The sequence below is a fragment of the Oryza glaberrima genome, chromosome 7 (assembly GCF_000147395.1).
Source record: "Oryza glaberrima chromosome 7, OglaRS2, whole genome shotgun sequence".
NCBI classification, from domain to species: Eukaryota; Viridiplantae; Streptophyta; class Magnoliopsida; order Poales; family Poaceae; genus Oryza; species Oryza glaberrima.
In genome coordinates, this window is record NC_068332.1 from 3,636,591 (window position 1) to 3,648,463 (window position 11,873).

Here is an 11,873-nt window from a genome sequence, read left to right on the forward strand (position 1 = left end):
GTCAGTATGTCGTCAACATACAAGCACAAAATAACTCCCTCACCCCCACCATGGCGATAGTACACACATTTATCTGCCTCATTGACTGCAAAGCCTGCAGATGTTAATGTTTTGTCAAATTTCTCGTGCCATTGCTTAGGAGCTTGTTTCAGACCATACAAAGACTTCAACAATTTGCACACTTTGTCTTCTTGACCTTCAACTACAAACCCATCAGGTTGATCCATATAGATCTCCTCATCCAGCTCTCCATTAAGAAAAGCTGTCTTAACGTCCATTTGATGAACGAGAAGACCATATGAGGCTGCTAGGGAAAGTAGCACACGAATTGTGGTCAATCTAGCAACAGGTGAGTAAGTGTCAAAGAAATCTTCGCCTTCTTTCTGAGTATAGCCCTTAGCAACAAGCCGAGCCTTGTACTTTTCAATAGTACCGTCAGGTCTAAGCTTCTTCTTGAACACCCACTTGCACCCCACAGGTTTACACCCATAGGGTCGCTCTGTCACCTCCCAAGTCCCGTTAGCGATAATGGAATCCATTTCACTACGGACAGCCTCCTTCCAGTAGTCTGCATCAGGAGATGCATATGCTTCTGAAATTGACTTAGGAGTGTCATCCACGAGGTACACAGTGAAATCATCACCAAACGACTTAGCCGTCCTTTGTCTCTTACTCCTTCGAGGAGCTTCACTGACATCCTCCTCAGAGACATGTTCATGTGTATATTCAGTTTGTTCTGGTGATGTGATTGAACTGGGAATTATTTCAGAGGGTTGGTTCGAACCACTATGTGTATCCTTCATTGGGAAAAAGCTCTCAAAGAAGGTATCATCACGAGACTCCATAATTGTACCAACATGTATGTCCGGTACCTTGGATTTAACTATTAAAAATCTATAGGCAATGCTATGATGAGCATATCCCAGAAAGACACAGTCCACAGTCTTAGGTCCAAGTTTGCGCTTCTTCGTTATTGGTACATTGACTTTCGCCAAGCACCCCCATGTGCGCAAATAAGAAAGTGATGGTTTTCTCCCAATTCATATCTCATATGGTGTTTTGTCCTTATTTCTGTTAGGAACTCTGTTTAACACATGATTCGAGATCAACAATGCCTCTCCCCACCATGCCGTAGGTAGTCCCGCGGTGTCCAACATGGCATTCACCAAGTCAGTCAGTGTGCGGTTCTTCCTTTCAGCAATCCCATTAGACTCGGGAGAATAGGGAGGCGTCCTCTCATGTATGATGCCATGTTCCTCAGAATAAGTCAAATTCGTTCGAGAAAAACTCTCCACCACGATCAGACCTAAGCCTTTATCTTTCTGTCAAGTTGATTTTCAACTTCTGCCTTATAAATTTTAAAATAGTCTAGAACCTCGTCTTTCGTTTTCAACAAGTACACATAGCAAAATCTAGTAGCATCATCAATCAACGTCATGAAATATCGTTTTCCACCCTTCATCAACACCCCATTCATTTCACAAAGATCTGAATGTAGGAGTTCTAGTGGTGCCAAGTTTCTCTCCTCGGCAGCCTTGTGAGGCTTGCGAGGTTGCTTCGATTGCACACAACTATGGCACTTAGAACCTTTGACAATGGAAAACTTAGGAATTAAACACATGCTGGAAAGCCGAGACATCAAGCCAAAATTAATATGACATAAACGTGAGTGCCAAACATTAGCCTCATCATCCACACTGCCACAAATATGGTTCACAGACTTATTGCAGAAATCAGAAAGGGAAAAGCGGAACAGGCCTCCGCACTCATAACCTTTACCAATAAAATATCCATGTTTAGACACGACTACTTTATTAGACTCAAAAAGCAACTTAAATCCGTCTCTAGTCAGACGGGAGCCACTAACAAGATTCTTGTCGATAGAAGGGACATGCTGCACGTTCTTCAGCTGCACGATCTTTCTCGAAGTAAACTTCAGATCTACCGTGCCAACACCATGAACAGAAGCATGTGACCTATTCCCCATTAGGACGGTGGAACCCCGTGCGACCTGATAAGAAGAAAACAATGAGATGTCGGCACAAACATGTACATTGGCCCCAGTGTTAACCCACCAATTAGTAGACTGATTAACTGAAAAAACAGTAGGTAGATTACCATACCCGCTTCCATCTCCAGTGTTGCCAATAGTCACATTAGCAGACTTAGAAGTCTGCCCTGCAGGTGCCTTCATCCCCTTGCGCTGTGGACACTTCCTAGCCAGATGACCAACTTGGCCACACACAAAGCAAGTCCTCTCAACCTGATTAGGATTGTTGTTGTTCTTCTTCTGCTTCTTGAAGTTGGTGGTCTGCTGAGCTTTGTATTTCCCCTTGCTCTTGTTCTGGGCCTTGTGCACAACATTGGCACTGGACTGCCCACCATCGCCCTTAGACGCGGCATCCTTTTCCCGAGCTTTCTCCTCAACATCAAGAGACGCTATCAACCCCTCAACGGAGTATTTCTGTCTCTTGTGTTTGAGTGCAGTACCGAAACTTCTCCAAGATGGAGGTAATTTCGCAATAATGCACCCGGCCACAAATTTGTCGGGTAAGACACACTTAAGGAGTTCGAGTTCCTTAGCCATGGTTTGTATCTCATGAACCTGTTCAACTACAGAACGGTTGTCAGCCATCTTGTAGTCATGAAACTGCTCCATGATATACAGATCATTGCTAGCATCAGTAGCACCGAATTTAGTATTCAGTGCATCCCACAACTCCTTAGCGTCGGTCATATGCATATACACCTCGACCAGACGATCGCCAAAAACGCTAAGAATGCATCCCACAAAGAGAGTAGTGGCTTCCTCGAATTGCTTCTGCTGTTCAGCAGTAAGAACTCCTTCAGGTTTGCCAGTACTCACCCAGAAGCATTTCATAGCTGTCAGCCACAGAGTGACCTTGATCTGCCATCTCTTAAAATGCACACCGGTGAATTTATCCAGCCTCAGTGCATCGGCAAAACCAGCCATAGTAAAATCACAGTGCCTATAATAAGGTTTTTGGATTGTTGAGATTATAGGCATATAATGATTTAATCTATTCCATAAATAAATCATGACATTACAGATAAAAACTAGCATGAACGCATCATTAGATCTACACATGTAAACTACACAGTATAACATGAACAGATCAAATATGCGCAACATATTGAATACGTACCGAGGTGACAGAAAGACCGGCTGCTTGGTCGAAACTTTTCGCAGGCGTCTACGAAGGCACGAAACACACGAGCGAAGAGGAAGGCGAGCCATCGCGAACAAACAGGGAGCAGTCGCGCGAAGCGCTTCCCAAAAACCTTATTGCCGTCTTCTCCCGGTGCAGGACGTCGAAGGCAGAGGTTCCGGAGACCTGCTCTCCCGATCGCCGGTGCACGCCGGCGAGCGAGATGGAGTAGTCTACGAGCGACGGCGCAGTACAGAGTAGGAGGCAAACCCTAGATTGATTTCGCGTGTGTTGCGTGAAGACGGCGGGTCGGTTTATATAGAGAAGGGTCGCTTGATCAGGGCGCCCGCACGATCTCTACTGCGCGTAACAGAACCGGATAAGTCGCGCGTAACTTATCCGGACTCCACACCGTTTGCACGCACCGGATTTTTCGGAACATTACCAAAACAAAAACGAATCCGAATTTGCAGCAAAACAAAACTGCAAAAGGAGGCTGCATCTGCGCAAGGGTGAGGAGCCAATTTTTCGAACCATTCGACGCGTACGTCGTGCACGCGCGCCGCCTGCCCTACTAGGCGAGGCAAGGCGAGCGCGCGCACACATGCTTCAAATGGCTAGGAGGGCATCCTCCCTTTTAAGGAGGTCCCCCTCTCCTAGAATAAGCAAGGTGGTACTAAACTCCACACGCATGCCATCCCATGAGATGGGCTTTTGTGATTTTCCAAAGAATTAATCTTCGAGTGGGCTAAGGCCCATTCATTAATTCCAACATATATACATACATACACACACACATACACATATATATATATACACACACACACACACATACATACATATATATATATATACATACATATATATATATATATTATGTGCAAATAATTAACCTTTATACATTCCATGCATAGTTATTTTGTTCTTATATTATTTTTTATCCATTGCATACTCCCTTTATATGTATTAAAAATATGTATAATTGACATTACTTATTTTATGTTTAATTAAACATATGCATATTTAGATAATATCATCTTGACATGTCAGCTAACATAACATCTTAGTCAATGTTCAACTTAGTAAAATTAGTTACGACATGTTTTTTTTGGCTTTGATTTGCACACACTAGATAAGTTTATACACCGAAATAAGCGATTTAAAACTTTATGTATTAAATTACACTCAACTCACAAGTTTATATACCACAAGTGTAATTTACTTCATGATCAAATTAATACTCTCAATTTTTAGTAGAAGACGTAGTTGAATTTTTACATAATATTTGGTCATTCATCCTTTTAAAATATACATAAATGTTATTTATTTTATTGTGACATGTTTTATCATTAAAAAGAATTTAAGTAGGACTTATATTTAACATATTAATATTTTTTTAATAATATGCATGGTTAAATATTATTTTAAAAATCAACAGAAAACAGAGGTAGTCTACCTCTATATATAAATATGCATCGACTGAGATTACGTTCAATATTGTGATTGATTATATATATGTACTGTGTGCAGGTCTGCATGTTCACCATGATGGTAATCAATTTGAGCATAGCGATCTATCTCACGGTGCACCCTTCTCCTGAGGAAAGTATTGCTGATGAAAGCTCAGGCGTGCGGATGACATGTGTGTTTATTATAAGGTAAAATTTGCTACAAGACATAAAAAACATGTAATTAGTTAGGGGACACCGTAAAAACGCGTGTTCACTGTAGAGCACCAAAAACTGCTAATTAGCTACGGGACACCCGCAGGATTATTTTATTATATCTGATGGAATTGGAGAGAGAAACTACTATTCTACCCTTCGAATTTTTTTTTCTTTTTCTTTACTTCCCTCATTCTTTCTCTCTTCTCTCTTTGCTCTTTCTTCTTTCTTCTCTTCGTCCCCGAGCGCCGTCCATGGAGTAGTCGAGCGCGCCGTCGAGAAGTGCCGGTTCGAGAGGCGGGACGAAGCTGTACCGGACGCGGCGGCCAGAGCGGAGCTGGGACGTGGACCTGGAGCCAGGAACGGGTGGGAACGGGCGATTGACGAGGATGAGCTCCTGGATGCCCTTGACGGCGAGGACCTGGAACGAGCTCACGAGCAGGCCCTGGTACTGGTCCATGAAGCTGGAGGTGAGGTGACGGCGTGGGCATCCTCGCGCGCGGCGCAGGTATCGGAGTCGGACATGCCGACGGGAAGGTGTTCGGCGTCGACAAGGACGAGCGAGGTGGAGCGCCAAACCTTGCGCCAGCGGGTGGAGAGCGCGGCAGTGCGTGCGGCGTCCTTGACGGGGAGGCAGGAGACGATCCGGCGGAGAGCACGTCGGGGAGGAGGCTGAGGCGGTCGACGCCGTCGTCGGGCAAGAGCGCGGAGAGGCGGGCCGGAGACCGGCACATCGGGGATGGCGAAGTGGATGTAGGAGAGGACGGTGCCGATGGACTTGTCCATATCCTCCGGGACCTGGCCGCGCTGCCGGAACTCGGCCATGGTCCTCTACTACACCTACCCGCTCCCGTCGCCGTCGTCGTCGTTGTCGCCGCCGCCGCCAATGTCGGAGGGGAAAGAGGCTGCACGTACCCACCCCAACCCCCCACCCGGCGAACGCGGCCAGCGCCGCGGCCGCGGATCGCTGCTCTGCCACCTGGCCCGTCTAGAAAGAAGGAGAGAGAGAGGGTTACATGTGGGGCCTACGTTGGAGTCATTTGAGCCGAAGGGGCAATCTGTCTTTAATCATTGTTTCTCTTTCCTATTCCTCCAAAAATAATAAAATAATATCGTGGGTGTCCAGCAGCCAATTACCAATTTTTTACGATGCCCTAAAGCAAATATATGTTTTTACGGTGTCCTCAAGCTAATTACACTTTTTGGATGTCCTGTAGCAAATTTTACCAAAAATGATTATCCTACTTTAGGTACGGAGACAAGTGCTTATGCATCGATGAAAAGGAACATGACCTTGATCCCTTGCTTATTCCTACTATTAGTTAATTAATTAATTAATTGTCGTTTCAGCGACGAATATGACTATTGTAGATGACCTGAGATATGTAACTATTTCTTTTTGCAAGGATAATCATTTTTTATCTTGTTATTCTAAAACAAGTTTACTTTTAAGTAATAATTATTGGTATTTCTTTCGGGGGTCAAAGGATTTCGAGTGGATTATTCAATTCTAGCATGTGTACGTATTCTCTGTTTAAAAATAACTCAACTATGAAAGGAAAGGAAGTAATATGTATAGGACCCGGCCCGGTACAATATGCATATATTGTACAATCACGGCGCTGATCACAGGATACTCCACCAGCTACTCAAACACCGACCCGGCGCCATCCGTCGTGTGTCCATCCGGGTAAAGCTCTTAAAAACACTACCAACATTTGTTAAGGCTTCAAACCAAATACATCCAACCCTGTTAGAACTTTGTAGCACCAAAATTTAGCATTAACAAATATCAATATGATAGATTTATGCAACGATCTCAACAAGCCTTTTTTAGGGAAAGTACTGTAGGGGAAGCCCCCACAGTTAAATAATTTTATTAAGGAAAATATATACAGAAAATACAAGTGATTTATCCAGGAACAGAAAGCTGATATCTCATCTAATCTTAAATGATAAACAAGAAGGGATAGATCATTCTTGAAGAATGTCATCCAGGAAGCTACAGAGGGTTGAACATTATAAAAAATGAAACTATTGCGTTGCTTCCAAATATTCCATGCTACATAAAGAACCTTCTCCAGGAAGTGTGAGGATTGATAGGAATTCTTAGTATGTGTCAACATAGTTTCAAAAGACAGGGAGAGATTCCAAACAATGCCAAATTGAGCCCAACATTCAGTACTGAATGAACAGGAAAAGAAAAGATGATGAAGAGTCTCTCTTTCCCCTGTCGAGCATAAAACACATGTTAAATCACTTTCTTCCGGGGCACAAAATTTTCTGTCAAGCATATCACGAGTATTCAATCTATCAATGAGCAGAAGCCAGCCAAAAACTTTTACTTTCATAGTACAGCTACTCTTCCAGATCCACTTTAGATAAGCAGGTGGCTGCATATGCATAAAATTTGTAGCATAAATTTTTTGAGAAGAGAACTTATCATTGCCCCAAAAATAAGACCATTTATCTAAATCATCAGAAAGTTGATTTAAAGGATCTGCCATTTGAATTGCCTGATATTCCTGATAAGCTTGTTCTGACAAAGGAAGGAAGAAAATCTGAGATAAGTCCTTAAAAGAAGTTTGCAGTACTGAATCTTTCTGATTTCTAACATAGGAAAAAGCCCTAGGATGAGACACTGATCTTAAATTGTCATTCCAAAAATCAGACCAAAATAGACACGTCCTGCCATCACCAACTGCACATTTAGACAGACCCCTGAAAATATCAGCAAACTGCAAGACATCCTTCTACCAAAAAGAACCCCTTAAAGAAAAGGCATGTGGAACTTTGCCAAAATAATAAGTAGACCAAATTAGATTTACCCAAGGGATAGGATGTCTATTGTAAAATTTATGAAGATTTTTCATCAGCAAAGCATTGTTCTGAAATCTTAGGTCAATTACTCCCAAACCTCCCTTGGATTTGGGCTGGCAAACTCTGTCCCAAAGAACTAAAGATTTCTTGCTTGAATTTATGTCTGATCCCCTCCATAAACAATGTCTCCTTGCTCTATCAATAGAAAGAATGACAGATTTTGGCAAAGAGAGAGTACACATATAATAGGTTAGCAGTGAAGAAAGCACTGAGTTCACCATAGTCAATCTGTCCCCATAAGAAAGCAAAGCAGAAGTAGCAGACAACCTTCTTTCTATTTTGTCAACAAGAGGGCTGAAATCAATTACCTTAGGTCTACTAGTACCCATTGGCAAACCCAAATAAGTGAAAGGTAACGTTCCAACCAAACAGCCAAACATCTTAGATAAGTACTCTACCTTATCAGGTTGCACATTGAGAGGGATCATACAAGACTTCTCAAAGTTTATCCTTAACCCTGTCGAAGAGGCAAAAGTATTTAAAATTGCCTTTAGACTAAAAAGCTCCTTTGATGACGCAGATAAGAAAAGCAAAGTATCATCAGCATATTGCACAATAGGGAAATCATTATTAGGAGTAGGGATAGGCATAGAGATCACATTCAGCTGATAAGCCCTGTTCATAATGGACTGAAGCAAATCAGCCCCTAAGACAAAAAGAAGAGGAGACAAGGGGTCCCCTTGCCTAACCCCCCTCTTACAGTAGAAAGACTTTCCAGGAACACCATTTAAAAGAACTAAGGAGGATGCAGAGGTAAGGATTTTCTCAATCCAACCTAGCCATTTAGAATCAAATCCCTTATGTTTCATGACCTCCAAAATTAGAGAATGCTCTATAGTATCAAAAGCCTTTTCAAAGTCAAGTTTTAACAAAATAATTTCCCTCTTTGACTGCTGACACTGATGAAGATACTCAAAAGACCAAGCAAGACAGTCCTGGATAGATATAGCTTTAATAAAACCGTACTGGTTCTGATGAATCAGGCTAGTGATAACTGACTGCAATCTGTCTGCTAGGACTTTTGTTAGAAGTTTGAGAGCTATACTTTACAAAGCAATAGGCCTATAATCATTGACCTTTTCAGGGTTAGACTTTTTTGGGACAAGAGTTATAAAGCTCCTATTCAGACTTTCCAAGCAAAGAGAACCTTCACAAAACTGGGCACATAACATATAAAAATCCTGCTTGATCAAATGCCAACATTTCTTCCTAAAGAGACCATTAAACCCATCAAGTCCAGGTGACCTATCTATTGGCATTTTATTAATAACCCCATCAATCTTAGAGATAGTAAAATTGTCAGACAAATTACCAAGGGTATGACAAGGAACTAAAAGCTCATGAAGTTGGAAATGCATTTCAGGATTAGAAGTTACCCCCATCCTTTGCTGGAAAGTATTGAAAATAATAGCAGCCTTCTCAGCATGTCCAGAGAGAGAGAGGTACCACCATTAGATTTAAGATGAGTAATCAGATTTTTTCTATACCTCTCAGTAGCAGCAGCATGAAAAAATTTTGTATTTTCACCACCAAACTTTACCCATCTGATAGTACATCTCTTTTGCCAATATAAATGCTTATATCTCAACAAGCCTTTGACAAAACATTACCCTCCGTCTCACTTATGCACAGAGACAAGTAGAGTTCTAGCTGTCGAAACTAACATTTACATTTTCTCCAGTATTTCGGTTATGAGTTATAGTTTGTACACGTAGCAGCAGTCTACACTTGTAAGACACTAGCACTATTTATCCAAGCTAAATATATAGAAAAACGTAAAGAATCAACAGTAATGCTAAATAGAAAAACATAAAGAATCATCAATAATGAGTTGTATAACATAAAAAAAGTGTCGCACCACTCATCTCATACTATGCATCGTGTGTACAACATATGGGAGTTCAAAAATCCCATACTATGCATCGTGTGTATAACAGATGGGAGTTCAAAAAGATTATCCGTAGTCCTCAAAATGGAATATGTATTGTAGAGCTTCACCGAGATCGAATCTCACCATTCGTGATACAACCAACAAAACATATAGACACTGATCAGCACACCACCCAACACACCCGCTCACTATTCGTGATACAACCAACAGAACAAATAGACACCGATCAGCACACCACCAACGCTTCCACAAAACCTAGGACTGAAACCAGAGAAGCATACCTAGACTGAAAAAGAAAACCTAACACTTCCACAAAAACCTAGGACTGAAACCAGAGAAGCATACCTAGACTGAAAAACCTAGGACTGAAACCAGATAAGCATACCTAGACTAAAAAATAAAACTTAATGAATTATTATAAAACAGGGCAATCATTAATCTACTGAATTAGAAACTGAGGAAAATGTGTCTTCGGCCTAATGAATTATTATAAAAAAAGGGCAATCATTAATCTAATGAACTAGAAACCGAGGAAAAGGCGTCTTGGGGTGGAATAATCAACAATTTGGAAAAGGCCACCCCATTTGTAGATGACATTTCGGTGGAAGCCAAATTTGGTGATATCATAATCTTAAATTTCTCCTAAGATACTAGAGTGATTGATGATGTGGTGTCCAGATTCGTAGTACTAGGATACGTCACATCCGGTTATATGTTGCTATATTCTGGGACGGCATATTTAGGTAATATTATCTTGACATATGAGCTAACATAACATATTAGTCAGTCTCCAACTTAGTGAAATTAGTTGTGATGTATTTTTTTGGCTTTGATTAGCATATACTACCTCCGTTTCAGGTTATGAGATGTTTTGACTTTGGTCAAAGTCAAACTGCTTTAAATTTGACTAAGTTTGTAGAAAAAATAATAACATTTTCAACCCAAGACAAATTTATTATTAAAATATATTCAATTATTGATCTAGTGAAACTAATTTGGTATTATAAATATTACTATATTTGTCTATAATCTTAGTCAAACTTGAAGTAGTTTGATAGTTTGAATTTGACCAAAGTCAAAACGTCTTATAACATGAAACGGAGGGAGTACTAGATAAGTTTATGCACCGAAAAAAGTGATTTACATGTTTATGTATTAAACTGCACTCACCTTACAAGTTTATGTAACACCAGTGCAATTTACTCCATGATCAAATTAATACTCTCGGTTTTTAAATAGATGACGTTGTTGATTTTTTAATATATATATATATATATTATTTATTTTGTTGTGACATATTTTATTATTAAAGAAAATAAGTACACCTTATATTTAACATATTTATATTTTTTAATAACACTCTTTATTTTAAAAATCAACGGAAATCGACTAAGACTACGTTTGATTTGTGTTGTGATTGATTATATGCACTGTGTGCAGGTTTGCATGTTTATACCTGAATGGTAATCTTGTTAAGCATAACGATCTACTTCACGGTGCACCCTCCTCCGGGCAAAAGCATTGCTGATGAAAGTTTAGGCATGCGGATGATATGTATGTTTGTTACTCCGTATAATCCTTGCAGTGGTTTGGCTGCTCTTTTCCTACTTTAGGTACGGATACAAGTGCTTATGCATCGACGATAGGGAACAAAACCTTTATTACTACTACTAGTTAGTTAATTGTCATTTTAGAAGATAACTATCATAGATGACCCAAAGATATATGTAACTATTTCTTTGTGCAATGTAAATCGTTTTTTATCTTCTTATTCAAAACAAGTTTATTTTTAAGCAATCATTATCAGTGGCATTTCTTTCCAGGGTCAAAGGATTTCGAGTGGATTATTTAATTCTAACATGTGCACGTATTCTCTCTGTTTCAACATAACTCGACCAAAGGAAAGAGTAGTATGTATAGGACCCAGCCCGGTACAGTAGGTGCATATCAGTACAGTACTACATCACCACGGCATGTAACAATCGTGGTCGTGAGCGAACAACGTCCATATCTGTAAGGTACATATGCTTCTTAATCACAGGTTCTTCCCACTACTCTCCTAAGTCCCAACTCACCTCCATTGTTTTCCAAGCTCACGCTTTGCAAAAACTTTCTATACGAAAGTTGCTTTTAAAAAATCATATCAATCCATTTTTTTAAAAAATAGTATATACTTAATTAATTATAAGAAAATGCGTCGTTTCATTTTGCGTGCGCGGGCTCTGTTTTGCGTGACATCCAACTCTATTAAAATGTAGTAGCATTGCA